At 38.7% G+C, this 24,758-nt stretch overlaps 1 protein-coding gene across 2 annotated transcripts in view; it reads right to left on the reverse strand.

Moving 5' to 3' along the window:
• Positions 1–24,758, reverse strand: part of HS3ST5 (heparan sulfate-glucosamine 3-sulfotransferase 5) — a 103,725-nt gene that overhangs the window by 18,133 nt on the left and 60,834 nt on the right. The window contains exon 1 of one of the 2 annotated variants that reach the window (XM_072965766.1): positions 5,565–5,644. The exons of the other annotated variant lie outside the window; for it this stretch is intronic. The gene's annotated coding sequence lies outside the window, so the exon portion shown is untranslated. Of the gene's footprint in view, positions 1–5,564; positions 5,645–24,758 lie in introns of those variants that run through there. 2 annotated transcript variants of the gene reach the window in all.

The following is a 24,758-nucleotide window of genomic DNA, read 5'->3' on the forward strand; positions in this document are numbered from 1 at the left end:
TCCCTATCAGGTGGACGAGAAAATGCAGAGACCCGAGGACTACAGAATCTGCTCCTACTGTACTGCAGAAAACTATCTCCCCACCCACTGCTCCTTTTAAAGTAAAACAAAACAGGAAGCTCACACTGTGTTACTCACCTGCTTTGTGACTTTGGATAAATCACTTACCCTCCCTGGTCTTGTTTTTTACTCCCAAGAAACAAAGAGCTTGGAAGGGATGTGTTCTGGGTCTAAACTTCTTTTACACAAAGGGATTATACCAGATTAGCACAAAATGAGTGTTCTTATAATGAGAGATTAATGTATAAGGAAGTAAAGACAATTACAGTGAGGGGAAATCAGTGCCTGGGGTACATCTCAGCTTTTAAGTTCTTATTATCCCCGGGTTTTAAACTGTCTCGGACTCTTTCAAGAAGGCTGCATCACATTCTACTGCCTGGTACCGCGAAAAACAATTCTCTTCAAAGACGTGGAATTTCTTTGAAAAGAAACTGATACTTAAGAAAGATTCCACTGATTAGCTTTCAATTTGCCCTGCTGTCAGGGAGCCTGTAGGAATCACATTTTGAAAAATATTAACCAAGGGCAGCTGAGGAAAACTGTCATAAAGAGTCCGCTTTTCTTCTATTATAATGAGCGCATAACAGCGCTGTAATGAGAAAGAAACGAAGAGGGCTGCAGGAACAAGGGCAGGGAAAGCCGTGTTCTGCACCAGTCAAGTCGAACGCGGAGATAGGGGTGTAGATCAAGAGGGAAATGGACACCATTTGTTAGTAGATTAAGCAGAAAATGTATCAGTCAGGATGCTCATAATTGCTCTATCAAATGGCTAAGGAAGCTATTTAGTTCTTTGTTTCTTCAGTTAGCCATGAAGGGTCAATGTTAGAAATGAAAAGGAATAAAGTTGATAAATTATACAGAACTGTGGAGTTTATTACTGCTCAGGGCTCAGGGCTTTATCCTCCTGGGAGCTATTGCAGGAGCAGCTTTGAGCAAATTTCAAATTTTCAAATGGGTCCTCCATTTCTTCCCCTCATTCAGCTTCTGATATCGTGCCTACATAATTTATCACAGCTACCGTTATTGCGTTAGCTTGAGTAGTCCTCTGGCTCTCTGTCTGCAGGAGGAGACTCATTTTGCATTTGTAATTGCTAAACTTAAAAGGAGCCAGTTCATTCTGTTTCTGTTTTAGGGGTCCCGTTTAGTAGAATGATATCTTAAGGAAAGAGATAGGAACTGAATTTTATTTTGGCGTGGGATCCCAATTGCTCTTAATCGCAGTATCTCATTGGTATATGTAACTAATGTTTATAGAAAAAGGGTGTGTTTTTTTCCCTCCTAAAATTTCTTTTCACTTTGTTAAATAGTTGCTGGAGTTTAGTAAATTTGTCCTGCCAGTAAGTTGAGAGGCAGAATCTTTCCTTCTCTAATCTTGTGTTTATACAGAAAAGTGTGAGTTGGAGAGGTAACAATGATACAGGTAATTAAATTAATATACATGATCCAAACAGATCATTCCAGTAATTTAGGCTCATGCAGTTAAAGAGGTCAAGTTAGCTGGGTAATCTCTCCCCTCTGCTTTATACAGCCAGCCAATTTTACAGTAAAATCAGTTCTACTTGTCACACCCAGAAATAGCTGAGCGTGTTTATTTTAAAATCAAGTATTGTATTAACTACCAGACAGAAAGTCAACTTTTAAATCTAACTCCCTATCTAATTTTGTTTTAGTTGTATATAAAATGAAATGACATATATAAAAAATATCTCAATGCCGCAAATAGATTAAAAGTATGGTGGTATTTTTATCATTAATTTTTATTTGATTGTAGTTCTCATTGTCCTCTCTCTGCAGTGACTTTTCCCTCCCTTTTAACCTCCATAACTCTAAGCTATATATTTCTTTTATAATGTCTGAAGATGATGTTGACTTTAACATTAAACATCTTAAGTGAAGAATTAAACCATTAGTGAATTGATTACACAGAAATGTGACTGTATCATGTTTAAATCACAAAGTTGGGTTCAGAAAATTCAACATGTTTAACATAAAATTTAAGTGAATTTCTATAGGTACAATCTCCTGAAAACTTCAGAGAAAGATTTCCTATTATCCACTTAATGTCATAAAAATACAGTTTTCATAATGCTACTATCTATTTGTATAGCACTTTACAGTTTCTAAAGCTCTAGTTTAGACATTATTTTACTGGATTTTTACAGCCAAGATATGAGGGACACAATAACTATATTATTCTCTATTCTGTAAATGAGGAAGCCAATGCCTGGCTCAGCATGCTCCTAAGTCCACCTAGCTAATGACTGGCAGAGTTCAAAATAGAATCTAGCTGATCTTCAGTGTTTGTGGGAAAATTCATCCTCTTTCTATGAAGATTTGGCATTAATTTTAGTACCAGGTCTAGATACTCACTCATCAGTACCAATCTAATCCTTGGGTGCTATAGGTTTTAAAAGAGTGTGAAGTTGATTTTGTTAAAGAATAGGACCTGGAAGGAAAGAAAGATAGAAAGTAATTTGGAATTAACAAGTGTTAGTATCCTTTGTCTCTCTCTGGTTGGAACATCAGTTCTTCCCAGAAAAAATATCCTAGTAGGATGAGAAGGATGACAATAGATTCATCAAGGGTTAAAACAGGAAATAAGCCAGTTATTTAAATAATTCCTGAGAAGAACAATCATTATGCCAATTAAGAACTTAGAACACTAACTCCAATCACCTCCTCCCAGTTACTGTGTGCATTTTGGGTCAGAATTTTCATTGTAGTTTGACTCTGCAACCCCTCCTAAGTAGACGTTTTTGTTACAACTGTTTTACACAACACTGTTTATTTAGATTTATCTGCATTTATCAATAACATCATTCATTGTTCCTTTTTTATTGGTATCAGCTTTATTGAGATGTAATTCACAATATCATGCAATCTACTCATTAAAAAATATATAACCCAATGGATTTTACTATACTCACAGAATTAGGCAACAATCACCACAATCAGTTTTAGAACACTTTCATCACCCTGAAAAAAAACACTACCCCTTAGCAGTCATCCCCAGGTCTCCATCTCTCCCTTCCCAGCCCTAGGCAACCACTAATCCACTTTCTGTCTCACCATCCCTCCTTACATCTTAGCTCTTCTATTTTTCTTTTTTCTCAAGCAGAATTTCCTCCCATTCAGCAAACAAAAGTTGTGACATTTAAAACCAAAAGCAGAGATATTTTTCTCAGTTTCTCCTCCTCCTCAAAGGGAGAGAGAGGTGGTACTTCTTTCTTTCTTTTAGCTGTTTTCTCCATTAGGATGGTCTAAATCCTGAAGGATTAGTTCGCTGTTGAGTAGTAGTGAGTTGAAACTTAGCTTAAAAGAATAGATTACTAAAATGTCCTTTTCCAAAATTAGATTTTTTTTTAAAGGATTTAAAGATGTTTAGTACTCAGGAAAGACCTCTTAGGGTAGTAATCACCTCTAAAACATAAAGAATGTAGGAGCTAGTGAAGTAGAGTCAGCACTCAGGTGGCAAACAACATCACTGGGACCAGGGAAATGGGCTGAGATATCATGGAACAAAGATGGACACTAGTTAAAGGTGGTCAAGACAGATTTTATTCAGTAATACTACCGCAGCAAGGGAAAGAGGCTTCAGTATAGACCTGAGCTCAACTCTGATCATGTAGAGGTGACTGGGTGCTTTAAAGGGAGAATGAGGAAGTTGGGAGGGGGCTCTAGCAGAGTCAGGAAAGTAGAAAATTACTAAATGTGGGTAATACGGGTTTAGTCACTGTGAAAAAGCCATCCAGGTTCGTTAATTGGTACTTATCTGGAGGAAAACCAAACTTCTTATATCTTCAGGACAGGAGGTAGTTTTGCAAATAGGAGCAAAGCACCCAACTAAACTAGGTCCTCACTCTCCCACAGGGTCCTGAGGCAAGACAGGGAAAGCTGCCTCCCTGGAGTTTTACAATTCCAGGTCCTGAAGGAGACAGTTCTGGGTGGTGGAAGATTTCTATCTCCAAGGGGCAGAAAAGGTTTTATAATGGTAAGTTCTCTCTGCCTCTCTCTTTCTCTCTCCCTCTGTTCCTTCCTTCCTTCCTTCCTGGAACTCACTACAGGAGGGAAGCTCTACATAATTGGTTAATTGAGATCATGCTAACTCCTGGCATGAAAAGTATAATCAGTCAAACAGTTGAGACCTATGTCATCTGCACAATGAACGACCCCAAAACCAGAGCCCTGAGAATCCCCTCCTTGCCCTGGAATATACAGTAACTTACTTCAGGCCCATTTGCATCAGTGGGACATATCCTGGGGAAGATTGGCCTTTTGATCTCACTGTCATGCCAAGATGATCAGGTAATTTCAGGTATCTCTTGGTGTTAGTAGACACATATTATGGGTAGAGAGAAACATTCCCTGCTAGAACTGAAATCGCAGCTCAAGAGGCTAAGGCATTACTAAAAGAAATAATCCCTAGGTTTTGGCTCCCAGAATCCCAACAAAGCGATAATGGTCCAGCATTTGTGTCTCAAGTGATGAAGGGGAAATGAGTACCCTGGGCATAAAATAGATCTTGCACTCAGCCTGGTGACCCAATCGCTGGGGAAAGTAGAGAGAGAGATCCAGTCAGACTTGAAAAGAGTCTTAGCCAGGCTGTGTTGGGAAACTCAGGAAAATTGGATTAAGTTGCCTCTGATTGGTCCCTATACAGTTAGCCTGAAGGGATAAGTTAAAGTGAAGTGCATTTGAACTCATGGATGGTACACCCATTTCCCAAGAATGAGAGAAGGAATATCTTAACCTCCTTGAAGTGGAACAATTCAAATGTGTCCTCCAGGTAGGAGAAATCATGAAAGCTCTCAGGGCATATAGTAACCAGGTGCTTCCCATACCCTCTGAGCTGTCCTTCCACCCCTTCCAGCCAGGAGACTGAGTGCACCTAAAAAACCTGGAAAACTGGCAGCCCACAAGGTCAGCTCACTCCTAAGTGGACCCATTCTGCCCTGAAGTGGCAGGGATCCCTCCGTGGGCACATCACAGCCATGTGAGGAGAGCCCCTGAGCCCCATCCTCTGGAGAGACAACCTGGGGCAATGTACCCTCCTGACTACTCATGTGAACCTCTCTCTGACCTGCAGCTTCTTTTCCAAAAAATAGCAAAAATGTGGCCAGGGAGATTCAGACCATGGCAGTGAGCCTGGACATCAAGGCACACTTGTGCCTACAGGCAAAAGACATAGAGACCTTCATTTTTCCCTTTGTCTCCAAAAGGTTAGAAAAATGGTGGTCACTCAGGGATACAAACAGTTTGGATTGAGGCCTGGGGACAACCAAACACATTGAAAAGCAGCTGGGGAGAAGTCCTACCCCTCTCCCCAGGGTTATGAGAACCCCTCAAATTAGCAGGAACAAGTTACAGAAGATGGATCTTTGCCCCTCAGCACCCGTCAGGAATGACAGCAGGACAAAAGACAGAGGGAGGATTTGTTACAGGCAAAACCTATTAACAATTCTGGGGAATAAAAACAGAATCTGGGTAATAAAATAAAGTCTAACCTTTTTTGTTTCTTTGTGCTTACTCTAGTTTCACTCACTCTTAGGGTGCCCTGCGCAGAGGCGTTGCACCCAGCCGTTCAGACCAGAGTTCCTAAAGCAAAACGCCTGCGCCCAGCGCCGCTCAGGAGCGTGCGCAGAGGCGCTGCGCTCGGCACTGCAGCTCAAGATGGCGGCCGGCCGGAGGCAGAGACGCCGCGCTCCTCTATTGGTAAGTTTTCTAAAGTTTCTTCTTTAAGAGGGAGTTCATGGGTATGCAGGGTTTGGCTGGAATATACAGTAAATTCCACTGAGCTGTCTCAGGCCAGCATTTTAAGGCGGGCTGGGTTCATCCTAGGGACATGGCCTTAGTAGCTAGAAGCTATGCTCGAGACATGGCGTCCCGCTAATGGTAAGTTTTCTAAAGTTTCTGCTTTAAGAGGGAGTTCCTGGTCCTATGTCAGGTTTTGCCCAGAATATACAGTAACTTACTTAAGCAGCATTGCGCTTTCTCCGACCAGCGTTTTAAGGAGGGCCGGGTTCATCCTAGGAACACGGCCTTAGGTAGCTAGACGCCATGCTCGAGTTGCTCGAGTTTGTTTGAGTTTTTTGGTGTTTGTGTGTGGGTTGGACAAAATCGCTTGTGCTGTGTCTGTAATTCTTGTTGATTGTGGCTTTGCCAAGAAAAGAGTTCATACTTATTATTTATAACTTAAATGACTGATTTCTTGAATAGTGTAAGCACATTTGACTGCCCTTTATGATTGGATTACCGCATTGTTTCTTATTTTGTGGTTGACTATTCCTTTGATAACTATGTAAGTTTAAAAAGCTAAAGCTCTAATCTGTTCTTAGAAACAATGATTACTACACACATGTAAACTAAAAAGAAGTGCCGTATATTGTATATATGTATTTACATGCAATATAATGTATATGTGCAGTCAAACTGTAATAATTCCACCTAATAAAACTGAAAAGGGGGAAAAAAAAGGGTTCAGAGGAAGCTGACTAGAGTTCAGTCGAGGGGAGGGTCTTTGTCAGTGCCTACCGTATGGTGGTTAATGGGCCCAGCGTTTAGCACTTGTGTGAATTCCATGTTTGTTTGTTTCTCAGAAATCAGAACCAAAGTTCCAAAATTATCTCAGGTAATCATAAGAAAAGTCATAGTGGTACATACCATCGACTGGGCACTTACTATAAAACCAGTTACTATATCATGTGCTTAACTTACATGATCCCATTTAATGACTCTGTGAAGTTGGTTATTGTCATTGCCCGATGAAAAACTTGCCCAAGTCGTTGAGTCAGGAATCTAATTTATATCTAAGCCTGGGCTCCTGAGAGTGATGTTATTTTAGCTTGGGCCTAATTATCATCTTAGCTTGAATTTTCTGCTGCTTCTTAGACATTTTTATTATTGTATTGTTTAATAAAATGAATGTTTGAAATAGAATTTCCGTTAGTAAGCCTTTAGGTGAAAACTCACTGGGTTTGTTTAAATATGAATATCTTTTTCATGCTTATTTTTATAAGATAGTCTGCTTACTGCATTCAAGGAAAGTGGTTATTTCAGCATATTCTAGTAAATACATTGTACTGCTGTCTTCCGGCTTCCCTTGTTGCTGATTCAAGGTTGACAATCAGGCTAACTGTTGGTCCTTTGAAAGAAATCTCTCTTTTCAGTCTTCGTGCTTTTAGATATGTTTTACTTTGGTGAACTGTAGCTGTTCCATATGTCTCAGTGTAAAAAATCTCATTTATCTTATTTGGGATTTTCTAGGTTTCCTGGTTCTCAGGATTAGTATCTTTCAATAATTTGGGGAATGACTTAGTATTTCCAAATTTATTGAAAGATACTAGTCGTCGTCATCTCAGTAAGTATTCCTCTTTTCCGTTCTCTCTCCAACCTCCTGGAACTGATAAGTATGTTAAACCTCACTCTGTTCTCTATAGCTCTTAACACGTGTTTTATATTTTCTTCCTCTTTGACTCTCTGAACTGCATTCTAGTTTATTTCTTAGGATTGAACTTCCGGTTCACTACCTTCATGGTATCTGCTGGATAGTATGTTCATTGCATTTTAAAGTTCAATGATTACATACTACTTTCCATAATCAAATGTTGTTCAAATATGGCTGGTCCTTTTTTATAGTCTCATACTTTCTGCTCATATTTTCAAGCTTTTGGTAAATTTCATTAAGCATAGTTATTTTACATTCAGTGTCAAAAATTCCATTATCTGAGGTCATTCAGGTTTATCGTTTTACTTGTAATGTCGTATTTCCTTGTTTGTTCTGTGATTCTTCACTGTGGATTGTTCATTTTCTGAGGAAATTTATTTTTTGGTACTCTTTGAAGCCTGGATTTAGGGTGAGACTTCCAGAGGAGTTTTTGCTTTGCCAGTTGCCTGAGGGCACAGTCCTCCCGGATCATGCTTGAGGTTTTTTGGACCACATCTGTAGCATAAATTAGAACACCAAACTCAAGGGACAGCCCATTTGTGTTGATGAATCCTCAGGGAATTTTAGCCATGCCTCACTCTGTGCCAGAATTGATTTCCCTGTGGAATATTAGGGTTTATTTCTAATTTGCTCTTGCAATAACAGTATAGTCCTCTAGAATATTATTTTCATGAATGTGGGTCTCTTATTAGACTCCTTGCACTGACCAATTCCTGTGCTTTTTCTCAAAGCTAAGCCCACATAACCAGCAAAGAAAAAGCTAAGGAATTCTAGGGTTTGGCAGAAGTTCTCAGAGTAATATTCACTTGGGAACTTATTAATCAGTCATGATTCCTCATTTTATTTCATTTTTGGGCTCTGTTGATTCCTTCCTTTTAAACAGCTTCATAGGTACAGTTATACACTTGTAGAGATAGACATGTAGCTTAGTTACTTTGCCATCCATTTTAGTTATTTCAATAGTGACTGTGATACAGGGTGCTTTGACCATACTGCCAGAAATGAAAGTCTTTTATTTTATTCCTTTTCCCTTAGATGCATATAAATTTCTTGTCCACTTATTTAATCAGTCACTCAGCCAGGACAAAATTTGTTCTTTTATAGCCATTTAAAGAAATTTTCTTTGTTTCACCTTGTAAAATGGCAACAGATTCTTTCCATTTACAAGGGAAAACAAAGTGGTTCCACTTGAAGTACTCTGGTGTAATAGTAAGGGCACTGTAGGCAGGGAAGAATTCTTCATTTCTCCCATGACTTTACCCCTGGTGTTCCTCCTATGATTATGTCATACTACAGAGCAAAATGATTTTGAAGATTGTAGTTAAGGTTGCTAATCAGTTGCCCTTAAGGTAAGGAGACCATCCAGGTGGACTTAATCTAATCAGAGGAGTGCTTTAAAAGCAGCAAATTTGCTCCAGCTAGCACAGAAGAGGTGGTTAGAGGGATTCTAAGCCACAGAAGGATTGATGTGCTATTGAGAGCTTAAAAGTGCAAGGACTTGGAGAGCAACTTCTAGGAACTGAGAGTGATCTCTGGCTAGCAGCCAGAAAGAACACAGAGACCTCATTTCCACAACATGGAACTATATTCCGCCAACCACAAGACTGAACTTGGAAGCAGATTCTTTCCCAGAGTGTCCAGATGAGAGCCCAGTCAAACAGGCAGCTTGATTTCAGCTTTGTGAGACTCTCCAGAAAGAATCCAGTTGAGCCCACCTGGACTTCTGACCTGAAGAACTGTGAGCCAATAGATGGGCTGCTGTGTCTGCAGTCATTTGTTTTGCAGCATTAGAAATACAACACAGGCCTATTTCCCCATTATCTATAGCTTTAAGAAAAACAAAAAAGTAGTAGTGATTTTTCTCTGAAACTTTCTTCTCATAGAATACTGAGTGCCAAACAGTGAAAGCTTACCTTCAAGAGACACTGTACCCCTGACAATGCCAGCTTGTGTGCTCGAACTCTGAACAGAGAGGATAATGCAGTTGAGTTTGCTATTGGCAAGAAAAGGTCAATTTAGTGAAAAGTCGAATACTTTTCAGTGAAAAGGCAGAGCATTATATCTGACATGAAGTCCGTACTCCAAGTTATATTGTGCAAGCTACTGTCTTTATATTGCTCTCTCAGAAGCTAACCCTTCTGCATCTTTTTCTCAAGCTGAAGCCGCATTCCCCAAAATTCACTTCTGGAAGTGAGCTTCTCTCCCTGATGGTGTTCCAGGTCTCTGCAGCAAGGTGGAACCCTGTTCCTTAACTAGGTGTTGACCTTCCCTCACCCCAGTTTCTCCTTAATCACCTTTCCAGCTTCATTTCTTATGATATGTCCATAAAGACCCTAAATTTGGCAAATATTTAGCTTCTAAGACATGCCAGATCCTTTGCTAATTTCCTCAAGCCTTTCCTTCCACTCACAACATCCTTTATTTCCACTTGTAGAAATTGTACTTATTCTTCAATATTCAACTCAGATATCACTTCCACCCAGAACATTTTCTAGACTCTTCCAGGCAGAATTGTATATTCCCTCTTTTGTGTTTCCAAAGTATTCAAAACAGGTTTTGCTCTCTGTTGCGTAAATGCCTGCTTTTTCCATGATGTTGCTAAGTTACATTAGAGCGCGCACACACACACACACACACCCCTCCCCGAAGCCTGGCACAGTTCATTAGTGGATGTTTGTGGAATTGGGGTCCAATCTAGTGAGACAAGCAAGATAATCAGGTGATGCAAAAACAGCTCTCCTTTCTCCTTAACTCTATGAATTGGCATATTGCTCATTACTTTCTCCTTCAATTGAATTGTGCAGACTTGGCATTTCTTCCAAACTTCTATAATACATGAGTCAACCGCCGTAGTTCATCCCCAGTTATTTCAAAGCCAGATTATTTTAACAGCATCATCTTCCTGTCTTGTGTCCATAATATCCTCTACATGTCTACATACCAAAACCTCACTCAGCTGCCTAAAAATTGCTTTTACTGAACCACACTCTACTTGAAAGCCCAGTTGTGTCTTTCCATAGGCTAGAGCTGCTCTGTCCAATAAGGTGGTCACTGGTCACTAGCCATTAGCACAACTTTGCCAAAAGTGTTAAATACCTATAGATTTGAAAGATATAGTTATGAAAAATGTAAAATATTTCATTAATAGTGTTTTATATTGATTATATTGATTACATGTTGAAATGAAATGATATATTGCCTATACTGGGTAAAAGGAAATACAGCACAAAAATTAATTCACCTATTTCTTTTTATCTTCTTTAATGAGGCCACTTAAGTCTTAAAATTATGTATGTAGCTTGTATTTTACTCTGTAGACAGTGCTAGCCAAGGGCGTAAAGTCCCAGCACTGGATTTGGCATCATAATTAACATTTAACTGCAATCTCTTTTAACAGCATCATCTCTCATGTCTCACATAAGATGTCCATCATGACCAGTATTTTTTCAAAAACTCTGTTCTTTTTTGGGGGAAGTGGTGAGTGGGGAGGTAATTAGGTTTTTATTTTTATTTTTTTTACAGAGGTACTGGGGATTGAACCCAGGACCTTGTGTATGCTAAGCATGTGCTCTACCACTGAGCTATATCCTACCCTCTCAGAAACTCTGTTCTTATTCTTTTCCTCTGACCAGACTATTTCTCATATGACCTTCTCTTCTTCCATTTTGCTTATCAAAGTCCTATCCCTTCTTCCAGGCTCATGTTAGCTCCGCTGCCTACATGAAACCTTCTCTTGATCCCGTCAGTTGAAAGGAATTTTGTTTTCCTAAAGACAGAGTTCTGATGTGTAATTATTTGTGGATATATTTTGTCTCTTCTATTACATTATAAGCACTTAGAGGATAGGGGCTGTTTAATATATCTGTACATGCCTCCACACATGGCCTAATGACTTCCCTCAGTGACTGTCAGTGTGTGTGGTGCATAAGTGAATGAGGAATGTTATTTAGGAAATAAGTTACAGGTTATATACATGCATATATGTATATATTATTGACATTTTTAATGTATGTATATATACACATTCACAAATACTTCATAACTTAATGACTAGGGAAAGATCAATGTGAAGATTCTCTGAGACTTTGAAGGAGAATAAAGAATGGAAATCTGCAGAGAGAGAAAAAGACTCAGACACTGGAACTGGAAGAGACTGGAGAGAGCATCGTGCTTATTTCCCTGTTCTTACAGGTGCGGGAGCTGTGAATGGAGAGGTAGAGTGATCCCTGTTAGACAGAAGCCATGTGTGACGTATACTGCTGTTATCTCTTGTGCTCAGTGCAGGACCTGACACTCAAGGAATCAGTAAACATTGGTCCAATGAATGAATGAACAATGCAAAGTAAGCACATCTAGTGACCTGAAACTAGATGAGATACCTCCTGACTCGCAGAGGAGTGGGATTTTCTACTCATGTAGAAAGGGGAGGGAAAGCTGGGAAGCAATAGGGAGCTATGTTCAAAATATTCTGATTAGCTGGCTGTTAAATTATCCACTGAACAGTTTTTCTGGCAATGGCATCTAGGCATATATGGATTTACAAGAGTAAATTATATTTTTCCTTCCTATTCAGGTGACCCCCTCCAAGTTAGTTAGCTAAGTTTATTTATCTTGCTGCCCTTTACCTGGGAAAAAGAGAGTGTGTGCTTTCAGTAATTTTCAAAATCACAGTGATAGCTTTCATTGATTCCCCCATTCCTTCTTGCCCTGCTCCCTTTTGTATCCATCGCTTGATATTTTACAGAGCACTAGTCTCACATACATTATACCATAATATCCTCAAAGCAAAGTTATTAGGTGTTATTAGCACCTCCACTTTGAAATGTGGTGCTCAGAGAAGTTGACTAAAACTGGTCAGACATCCAGCTAAGCAGTGTTGGAGCTGTATGTGACTTCTGTATTATTTCCAAACATCATGATTGCTTCCCCATCATTTCCCTTTATCACTTGTAATAACATATACTATGGCTGGCCAAGAGGTATTATTTGTGGCCAATGAACAGAGGGAAACCATTGGTCAACATCATGATCTTTGTCTCACCGGCTAATTTCTTATTCTCCAGAATATTCTCTTCAAAACATAATTTTTGGGGTTTAGTATGTGTGGAAGGAAAATAACCTTTTTCTTAATAATTTTATCCAACATGACAACAGCTAGAACAACTGCTAAATGGCTCCCCCAAACTTCATATTGGGGGTACTCTTGCTTCATTGCTGAAACTCCAGTGATGAGACAGTAATTAACACTTTTGGAGGAAGTCTGTACAGGTGAAGTCTCCCCCACCCCCTGCCCCACCAAAGATTAGGAGATTGGTAAAACCTTAAAGATTTTGAAATACGAGGCCTAGGCTTTAATATATATATATTTTAAGTTGAAAAGAATGCATGCTGTGAGTTTAAACAGAGTAGACAGGTAGAACAAAATTTATAAATCTTAGCTGAGGTTGTTTACACAGGAGATCTATGCATCTTACTCATTTTCCATCTGTGTAACGCCATTTGCTTGTTATTTAGATGTGACTGACACAATTTGACAATCTGGTTTATTAGTATACTTTGCAACTAATTGTATCTAAAGTGCCAACAATATTTTTCCTACCTCTGTCTAAGCAAGGAGACTTATTCTGAAATGATAAATAAATGCCCCCAAAGTTCTCTCCCTCTCCTGTTTTCTTCCTTTCCTGCTCTTACCTTGAACCTACTAAAGAAAACAAAATTTAGAACATCAAGTATTACAGGAAAGCTTGTTGGGCATGCATATTATCGTGGGTATTTGACCCTCCTAGTAAGCTTGAGTAAAATGTCTGCTGTCCCCTTATGTTGCTGGCCTGATTCTGCCCCCTGCCACCACTTCCCTTTTGGGTGTGATGGGTAGACTGAGAAAAGTGCCAATGAAATAAAATGAAGCAATTCCAAAATATGTGGACTTACATTATGACATCCTTGTGTTAAAAATGAGGGTTTCTTAATAGAAAGAACCTATTAAATGAACAAGAAGTAAATCATAATGAAGTCATCTTGCTAATTAACCTGGATGGGACTAACGCTGCTGTAGCTAAAACTCAAACAAACTTCCTTCTTAGGGGAATTTTGTTGAATCAGAATCTCCTATTTCCCCATTGTCCACATGCCTAGCTATTTTGAGAATGTTATATCAAACTTTTCTAGTAAATGTGAACACTGAGTTAGTTAGGAGAAATAAGTGACAAATACTTTCCGTGTGTATGTGGGAAAAATATTACTTTCATTACAGGGGGCCTAATTATAACACTGTTTTCTGTTTTAGTCTTTATTTTTCAATTCCTTGGGGACTGGGCAGTATGTAACACTGAAACAAGTAGTGCTCCAGTGTCTAAGATTTTTCTTGTAGGATTGATAAGTCATGTCTCATTAGGCCCCCTGAGCTAGAGGTGTTAATCTTCACCTTGCTCTTCTAATCTTGAGGTTAAACTTGTGAATCAAGTACTAGAGGGTATTGACTAAGCTGTTTGATTAAAGCCACTGAATCTTCAGATGCCAGTACCATATTTTAGATCCAAATGCGTTTCTCTATCTAAAGGCTTTGATGTGTCTTATTTTAAATATACAAACCCATGGTCTAGAATGACCATCAGAGGAAATCACCATCTTGGCCTTCCCTGACAAAGAAAGTAGAAAACATCTTCGCATTCTTCGTGAATTACCTCTCTTTCTATGACAGATTGTTTTCATGCTAGGTAAGAAGTGATGAGACCAGACCACAGCCACCATAGAAAACTCTTGTCGGTTTCCTGGTAAAGACTTGCAGGACGTTATGCCATGCACGTTTGCTGGCAACGTTCTCTGAGAGGAGTAGGCCCAGTTTCACCATGACATGGCAGATGGTAAAACCATTTACTTCTAAGATCTTACTCAGTTAAAAACACCCTAGAGTTTTCTGTTTGTTTTTCAAAATGGAAATGATTTAATAGGCAAAAAAAAAACAAAAAAACAAAAAAACAAAAAACCCTCCAAAAACCAACCATCAGTGATGAAGAGATAAAAAGCCAGAGTCATCTCTTAGGTCCTCAGTCATACTTTTGTGAAATTAAAGAGCTGGCTAGATAATCTCATAGGTTCTTCCACTGTTAAGATTCACATGCTGTTACTTGAATGTTACCATCCATGCCTCGCTCCAGGAATCCGAGCTGTTATTCAAAAAACAGGGATCTTTGTTACATCCCCCTGCCTCACACCTAGTGGGTGCTCGAGAAATACTCCTTGAGGAATGAATGAAGTGGGCCATGAAATGCATTATAATAGCAAATGCCAGCTAAGTTTATGCTGAGCTCATAAGTGGGAAGACTTTCTTTGTGGAATTCGTAGTATTATTGAGAAAATTAACTTAAATAACTGGAAATTTTGCAGAACACTTGTGATAACTGTCACAAGAAAGAATGAGGCGCACTCTACGGATCACAAAAGCTTAAAGGTCATGCAAATCTCAGGGATGATTTGGTGACCTTTTTGGTTTTGGCAGATGGAAAAATAAAAATAATGATTAAAAACTCAATAAATATGTGTATGTGTGCTAGAAGTCACACATTTCATATATATATGTAATCATATTTAATTCATATAACACCATGAGATTGCTATGATTATCTACATTTTACAGATAAGTGAACTGAGGCTTGGGGAATTTCCATAACGAGTCCAAAGTCACACAGTTAACAAATGGTGGAAGAGGAATTTGAACTCAAGACTGATCGGCTTTAAAGACCATGATCCTCCATGCACGCCTAGGTACCTGGATAAAAAGTACACTGAGTCATGGGAGAACCTGGTCTCAGGCAGAATGCTGTCTCTCGTATCAAGCTGTTCTCTTATCAAGCAGGTGAATATGTACCTACCTGCCTTCTTCACATGCCCATCCCTACAACGTCTGAGAAGATCGTCACATGTGACCTCTCTGTCCTCTGGGATTTTGTTTTCTTGGACGCTTTCTGTCTGCCTTTCTCTGCTTGCCTTAACCCTTGATATTTACATTTGTCCAGGCTGACCAGCCCAGCCTGGCTCTAGGCATTGGTTTTGACTTCTAGGAATGTGATAACCTCAGTGCTCCTTGTGCCCACCTTCTCCCAACCTTCTGGCTCTGCCTTATCTGCTGCCTTCTGAGTTCTGTTATGGGTTCCTTTTCTCTTTCTCCTTTTCTGTTACATACGTAGAATCTGGCTTTCCCCTCATTCTTTATCCGGGCTCTCCATCCTCCAGTATCTATTCACTGTAACTTAGGGCCTGCACGATGATGATGAGGGCATGGACAGTCCAAGTACAATCGGAGCAGAGATGAGGAAACAGAAACAGGCTTGCCAGGTGTGGGGACCAGGGGGAATTACTGGAGAGGAAGAAGATGGTTTGTACGAAAGAACAGGAGTGAGACTGAATGGAAGATGTATTAGGTGACAGATCTTCTAAAGAGCCAGACGTGAATGTGTATAGATGAGCACTACAAACAGAGCAGCAGCACAAATGACTGAAAAAAGAAACTGCTTGTTAAAGGCTGTTTATGTGGAAGAAAAATTCAATCTTGAGTAGGACTGACAGAGTGGGGAGGAAATATTAGCATAAGGACACCAGACAGGGAGCTGATGCTGATTTAACCAGACACGAGGCACTGACAGCTTGCCCTGGAGTACAGGTTGTGTGAATGGAGAGAAAGGGGTGAGTGGAGCAGGTATTTTGAAGGTCATTAGGACTTGGAAAAAGACTGGATATAATATGTGACATTTTAGGATTGCCTCTAGTTTTTAAAAATTCTTGTTTATTTATTTATTTTTTTGGGGGGGAGGGGGGTAGTTCAAGAAGCAGTGCCCAAGGGAAGGATTTAAAGCCACTTCCAGTATTTCACTAAATATTCATATCAAATCAAACCTCATACTAGACAGGGAAGCAACCAGCAACAATCCAATATTTTTATAATGTCATTTAGCGTGAAGTATTTAGATTTTGCTCTTTTATAATTTTGAAACAATGAACTGAGATTTCTCAGGAGCATATGAGACTCTGAAGAACACATTTTTGTTAAAAATGCATAATATAACCTTTCTTGAATGGATGTTGAAGATCAGAAAGAATGGGGCTATTCCTTTTTTTTCCCCTTCTCTGTAGTAGATATTTTCAGGATAAATATTCTAATAATCCTAAGTTAGTGTAATAATTGTCCAAGTTACAGTATAATAGAGTTTCCTTTAATTGACAGTTGGAAGTAAAGATACAGACGTCTCACATTTTGAAACCTTATAAAAAGACTCATGTCAGGGACAGTAAGGGTGGCACCCATCACCCCTGGCTCCTGATGTTCATGCCCTTGCATGAGCCGCTCCCCGGGAGAATGGGTAGGACCTATGACTTGCTACTAACCTCTAGAATATGGCAGAGGTGATGGATATCACTCCTGTGATTTTGTCACATTACAGAAGACTCTGTCTTGTAGTGGGCTTGCTTTAGCGTCTCTGTTTCTGGCTTTGAAGAAGGAAGCTGCCATGGACTCTTAGCTGTGAGAAACTGGATGCAATCAACAACTGTACAAGCAAGGAAGCACATCCTTCCCTCAGCGAGTCTCCAGATGAAAACAGAGCTCTGGCTGACACCTTGGTTGTAGCTTTATGGGATCCTGAGGGGAAGGAACCAACTGAACTGTGCCCAGGCACCTGACCCAGAGGGATGATGAGATAATAAATGTGTGTTGTTTTAAGGGGCTAAGTTTGTGGGAATTTGTTACACAGCTTGGAAGACTAATACAGTTCACTTTTGCTACTTCTCTCTTACTGGCTCTATAGCCCAGTGATTAGTGCCACCCTCTTCCTGGTCACCATGCCAGTCATTCCGGGCTTCTCCCCACCCCTGCTGCCCAACATCTAACATCTAATTAGTCTGCACATTCCATGATACCTGGTTCTCCTTTTCCATGCTTTACACCCTCCAGTGTAGTGAAATTCAGACTATACAATCCATGTCTTTCTTCAGGACTGAAGGCTATGAGGTGCTCACATGAGCTCACTTTCAAAGAGAGGGGGGAGGGCAGTCGTATGGCCAAGGGCAAGGGGTAAGTAACCAAAGAAGACAAAACTGATGGGGTTCTGAGCTGAGGCAGGGTGGTGCCGGGGCTTTGCTCAGACTCCAGTTAATCCCACTGTCGCCCAGACCAGGGCATCAGTGGCCCAGAAATGACCTCACTTTACCACAGAGGGACTTTTACAACTTGCTCTGCCAGCTCTCATTATTTTCTGCTTGGACCAAATATCCATTGTGACTTGGATCTTACTCCCCCTCAAATTCATCCTCTACTGTGTTGCCAGACTCATTTTGTAAATGTCTATCTGACAACATTTTCCACTGGAGTTCAGGATACATTCAACCCCGCTTTGCATAGCTCCCAAAGCCTTGCACAGTCTGGCTGGCCTTGCTGCGCCTCTGGATTCCTCTCCTATGCTCCCACCTCTTACTCCATGGTGATACCAATGATATCAGTTTCAGTGATACCAATAGTTTATAATACGGTTTCCAGGGCAAAGTCATGCTACTGTCATCTCTGTTTTCCTGCTGAAGTTGTTCTTACTGTGAGGAATGCTCTCTTCCGTCATTTCTCAGACTGACTTCATCTCATCCTTTAAGATTCTGTGGAAGTGTTGTAACCCCCAGGGAGCCTTCACTCGCCTATTATGGGGGGCCATTCCAGGCCAGAATAAAAGCTTTTCTGGTTAGAAAAACATCAGAACTACTGCAAATTACTCACTTGATCCAAGGGGATATCACTCTTCAGCCCATCATTAAATCTGCACCATAATTAGAAGTAATGTCAGAAATTTCTAAACATGTTATATGGCTGTCCCAATGATAATGCAGTTTAGGTATAATTTTATATATCCTTCTTGACTAGATGAAAGTATAGTAAAAATGTGCCTCTGTACTATAATAATATTAAAACTAACATCTGTTTGGGTAGATGTGTGTTTTAAAGTTTAATAGAGAAATTTTATGTCCCATGAAAATGTTTTTCATTCAATCTCCAAGTGGTTTCTGAGATGACTGGAAAGGTCACAAGAAGAGAAAGAATAAAGAGATTTTAGCAATTGGGAATTTGTATATACAAACTGGAGATGGGAATTATTATGATTATAGTTTGATGCTGGAAACATATACAACATTTGTAAGAAATGAAAGGAAACCTACTTGGGTTTAGAAACTAAGAAAAAAGTCAGCAAAATATGTTTAGGTACCAAAACTGGTCCAATTATTAGTAAAAGAACTAAGTTTATTCTCTGGTTTGAAAATTTACTAGGAACACAGATGCCACTAGGGGGCTCCCTAATATTCCAAAATTGTTGGGAGACCTGAATATCACAGCAGGGGTAATAGAATAATGAATAAAAATAATGTCATTTAAAGTATATTCCTTAGTAACACTAACATTTGCATGTTTGTAAAGCCTGAAAATGGAACTTTATTATTTTAAGGTTTGCTGGAATTAAAAATGTATTTACTGTAAATAATTTAGGAATGCAAATGTAAATATGCACCTGATAGAGAAAGGCATAATGTGCTTCGCTGAACTCAATTTCTTTGATGTAATAAAAGGGGGAAAAAAGAACTTCATCTAGTTTCCTGACTACTTTTCCTCCTGAGTAATGCAAAGTGAAAGGATTAAAATTTTTATCACCTGAATTATTCTCTCATATCAATAGATCATTATTTATTGATATGAAATATCTCTCAATAGATATAGACATATAGATATATAGAGAATTTTATATTAGATTACTTAACTCTATGCAACAGAATATGCAGAATAAAATTTTTAAATTATAAGTATTAATATATTACCAGTTAAAGGAATCTATGAAAGATATACTTTAGAGAAAGGGTATCTTTTATTATTAGGATATATTTGATTTATTGTTCTGGGGCACAAAAAATGCCAAACTCATTTTAAAACTTTTTCCTGGTAACACTGAATCATATTTATGACACAAACTTTATTACTAGGAAGGGAAATATTGGATATTTAGCATCATTTATACAGTATATTGTGATTCATGTTTGTTTCCACAGACTTTTATATACTTAGAAGCCACAAGCACTGCATTACATTACTTCTTATTTGTTTCTATTCTTCCCAACTGTTGTGGCATGAAAATCTGAAAATTCCACATAGAACTATATCTGGAGTGTATTTTGTACTCTGGAAAATATGTGCCCTTTGAATTGAAGTATTCAGAAATGTTTGGGGGGTGGTAGGTATGGGGGAAGAGGAAGGGGATCCAGGTGTCCCTAGTTTTCCCTCCTTATTCTTTTTCTTTTTATCAGAATACAGTATATATTCTCATTCTTTTTCATTTCCCATCTCAGACTTAATTCTCCACTAAAATTTTAAATATAGATTTTTAAATTACTCTACCACCAGTGAACAAAACAAAGCAGTGACAAAATTTTGTGGGCTGGCAAATAATGTATTATTTTTAGGCTGATATATATGTGTTTTAAAAATTTCTTCGTTACAAACAAAAGATAAATGTATGACTTGTGTACAACATTTACTTGTCTGCCCCTTCCACTAATCTTGGAAAAGCAAGACAGGCTGTGAAAAGAAAGGATGGGAATTAAATATTAACATATGCTTTCTAAAACAGACTTTTACTAAGGAAATGAAAAACATACTAAAACATTCAAGGTAGTAGATAAAGTTATGATCTTTTGCTTAACCTGTAAGTTTGGGGCTATGACAATTCTTGTGCTAAAATGTTTTCCTTGTAACTTAAATAACAATGAAACAGAAACCTACAATTTGGTAACTGAAGTCAAAATCAGAAGATTAGTTAATTTGTTAAATGCATACCTTTAGACAATATATTTGAAAATTCCGGGTGACCATTAAATATGGAAACACAGGCAAATACATAATGATTTATTGCTGTTATATTGCATGTAGATGATAAATTAATATTATCCATGTTTCCAGACTTTATGGCCACTCTCAGGTCATTTTATCTCATTGTCTTAAGTATATATATTTGAAAATGATATTTATATGCCTGAGCATGAGTGAAAGGCCTCTAGGAATTACTTAATGAATGTGTATATTGAACAGCTGAATAAACCACAAGAAGAAAAGAAAAGCATTTTTTTTTCTGAATTCATTTGAGTTGATCCTAGAATGAATAACTACGTAAGTCCATTGGTATGTGTTTTCTTGATTTCAGTGTGAAAAGTGGCTAAATAATTTAATGTCATAGGGATGGGTAGCTCATCTTATACATACGTGTATATACATATGTATGTATATTTGTAGATTTTTTCCTTGAGCAGCTATGAAATTATGCATTGCTGATAACACAATGAACTATAATGCACGGTCTCTCTTTCCTGAGCTTGCTATCCTGCTGGAGGTACTTAATAAACATATATCCAAAGATAAACAACAGTACAAGACAACAATACGAGGAATGGCAGGAGGCAGAACAGTCAAGAATTGGCCTAGAACCACTCTAGGTAAAGATCTCTGGGTCTGCGCTGGGTTTCCAGGCTGTAGGAAGGGCTGCTCTTGTAGTCTCCTTTGGGAAACTCTGGAGAATCAGCCATAAGCTTAGCTTGTTACGCAGACTACAGCTCCAGCGGGCTATGCGTGTTCTGAGAACTACAGAAGAATTTTAACTGTTTTAAGACAGTGGCCCTAAACTGCGAAGTTCTACCTACTTAGATCATTTGTTACTAGCAGAGTAATTAACTGTCTTCTGAAAGCTTTTGCTTACACATTGCTAAATTTTAATACAGGGCATTCAGGACAGAATCATCTCATCATAATAATTCCCATTCCCTTAAGGTCTTTTTCAGATCATTGTTTTTTATTTAATCTTGAGGCAAAGTGTATAGATCATAAAATCTAGAATATCTCAAAGGTCATTGAGTAATCAACAAAAAGCTAATCAATTTGCAATGTGGAGTTTTTATCATGTGTCTGTGCCTAAGGCCAATGAATCAAGCTAAGTGGATTTAGCTCTCTAAGCTACCATGGAGGGAATGACCCTTTCCCTTATCAGTTTATTAGGGATTTCTCTAATCCCAATAGTCGATTCCAAATAACCCACATATATTGGCAGGTGACGACCCCTCTCCTCTTCCATACTAATTTTCCATTCTAATTGTCCAATATTAAAGTCCATGCTTTCCTTACCCCAGCTGAGTCATGAAGTGCAGCCTTACCTAGGCAGCTGAAACCCCTGCAGGTTTGACCCAACGCTGCATGGTTATTATGACTCTTGGCCTTTTCTTAAATTGGTCATCAATATTTACAAGCACTGTGGCCTATGAATAAAGCACAGCTCAGGAAATTAATTCTGAAGAGGGGAAAATGTGGCTGGTTTTCCTACAGGCTGAGGGGAAAGAAAGGCCCCAACTTTGTGGTTCATATCCTAATATATTTCTCTTTTTGTCCTATGGTATGATTATCTTTGAATAGGATTTTTTTGAATAGGATTTTCAAAAAATAAACGTCCTTCTGAAATGATTTATTTTGGAATGCATGGGCTGAAAATTTCTAGCTTAAGCATATGTGTGTGTTTTGACCCATATACAACAGGCCAGTTGGTAGATAGGTGTGCATGGATCTGCACCCTTTCCCCTACACACATCCCTCTTAAATGCAATATTCTCCTTTTCATTTTATTCCTGAATATAGGGACTCTGGGCATTTTCTCCAAGCAGAGATTTCAGATGATGGACTAGCATCCTACCGCACCACAATGAAAGAGGAAAATTTGATGTCTGGACATGTGTAGTCTTGTGGAAAGGAACCTTATTTCACTCATAGACAAGAGCAGTAGTATGGCTAGCAGGATTTCCCCAGAGATGGTCTGATTTAAAAAAAATCAATATCAACTCTTGACACATTTTCATTTACATCAACGCATGGCTTTCAGTCGGGGCACAAATCAATAGGCAGCTTTTAACACTGCCCAACTATTTCTTCCTACCAGGCTTCAGGCAGGCCATTTGCTGTTAACGTACCGTGTTTCTTGGGAAGGAAGTTTAACTGTTTTTCCTGTGACTAATCACAAGAGCCTAAACTGCAGCATTAATCACATGACATTTCTTCATCGCCACTTACAGCCAATTGACTTTTTACTCAGTGAAAGTGTTTGAAGGAGGCGACAGTTGTTCTAAGGAGGTCAAGAGTCAACGGGAAGAAGAAATATTTAGTTCCAAAACATATATAGTATATGCTTCTAAAGTTGACACCATGCCAGACAGTCATTACAAGCCTTATCACTTTGTAGGTAAGGTCTCCCAGACAAGATGGAAAAGAAGATTTGTTTAAAATTAAAGTGCTAGCTGAGAGTCATAGCATTTGGATTGAAAACAATTAATCTGTGCCTTTCTATGAATTAAGTCACATCCAGGGTCATTAGCAATTGGCAAAGTGTTTTTGTTAACTTTTGAAAGTGATTTTTCTTTCTTTTTTTTTTTTTAAGCTGGCATGGAAGTTCAGTAGGTCTGATGCCATGTGAGACTGGCAACCTCTGAGTATTTATTGGTAGTCTCACTTAAATGTAATATTTACTTCATTACTGCAGCTACTCAGATTTCTAAATAATGAATCAAATTCTTACACTATTCAGAAGCCACAAAGAGGTTACTAAGCTGTATAAGCAGAGACTTACAGAAGTTTACAAATATTTATCTAGGATAATTCCAAAGCATAAAAGTAACATGTTTTTAAAATACATGAAAAAATAACCTCCTATATTGTATTGCATTGTATTTATATAATCCACAATCAGCGGTGTTATCTTTCTAGAGTAGTGTTCCCCTAAAAATGGGACTGTGGTAGAATCAGTTTGAGGAATGATGCCTGGAGAGTCTACATCTTGATAATTTTCGGTGTCTATGGGTATATCAAAGGCTCCAAAAATATCATCAGTAAAGAAGACTGTGTATTTACTGTAGCATTTCCTCTACTGCCTAACCATTCTGGTGTATCTGGTGTATTGAACTCCTGGCTTAGAAATACTTGCATATAGCCCATTCTACCTTAGAACTTTGGCATTCTGGAACATAAGCTTGTTCTAGAACTTCTACATTCTGTGCTGAAATTGGAGCAAATCTGTAGATCTGGGGGGGGGGTCCTGTTGCTGTTTGTCTCCCTATCCTCAACCTTTAGAACATAAGGACTGGTGTTCTAGACATTTTGGGCATGATCGTGATGGATCCCGTATGCCGAGGAAAAACCTTGCAGTGATGGAGGAGGGTGCAAACGTGGGTAACTTGAAAGGAAGTAACAAACCTTGATGGCAGGAATTACACCCTAGGAAGCAAGAGTTAGGCATTCTGGTCTGAAGGGATTAATGTGGTCTTTGCTTCCTCTTTTAGAATGTGCAGTTTATTGGATTGGATGATTGTGCCAAAAAGTCACACAATATAGCTTATTTCAAACTCTATCTTTAACATTACACCATGATGCCAACAAGTTGAGCTACAACTAAGACTGTGTAAGACATTTAAAATCTGGCTTCACAAACATGCATTTCAGAAAAGCAGCCCTCCCCCCCACCCCCACATTTTCTGAGCTGCAGAATGCTCCAGTGTTTCCTTCCCCTGCTGAACAGAGGTTGCTGGACCAAGATGGGTTTTTAAAAATCCCAATAAAAATTTTTCTTGGGAGTCCACACTTTGAAAATAAAATTCCAACTCATTTTAAAGTTAAAAAGCAGTACTGCACTTTTTAGGAGGACAGTGATTATATCTGAAAAGGAATTAAAAACAATTGCCAGAAGCTTTCATGGCTTCTGTTTCTGGCTCTGTTCAGTCACAATTACTTGCCTGAATTTTAAGGCACTTCTTTAGCAGTGTTTACTAAAGCATGAAATTAAAAACTTTAAAGAATTATAAGTATGAATTTATTTTAGTATGTATTGCAATTATATAAGAAGCACATCAACCTTTGACTTTGTGAATATTACTTTTAGGATGAGATTTACATAGGCACAAAAGAAAAAAGTGAGTTGATTTATGGAAAAAAAATTAAGTAAATGATAGTATAGGTGGTAGGAGGATATAGGAAAGCTCATGGAAACTGATCGCAAATGGTTCACCTTTGAGAACCACAGCTCCACGGTGTCTAGCTGATTCTGGAAACAGTTAGCAGTTCCTTACTCGTTGATTGACTATATTCTTAATATCTATCTTACCTACTGCTCTAATATCAAAAGCACTCCTACATATTGTGTCCCTTTTGATA

The sequence above is a fragment of the Vicugna pacos genome, chromosome 8, assembly GCF_048564905.1.
Source record: "Vicugna pacos chromosome 8, VicPac4, whole genome shotgun sequence".
In the NCBI taxonomy this organism is placed as follows: Eukaryota; Metazoa; Chordata; class Mammalia; order Artiodactyla; family Camelidae; genus Vicugna; species Vicugna pacos.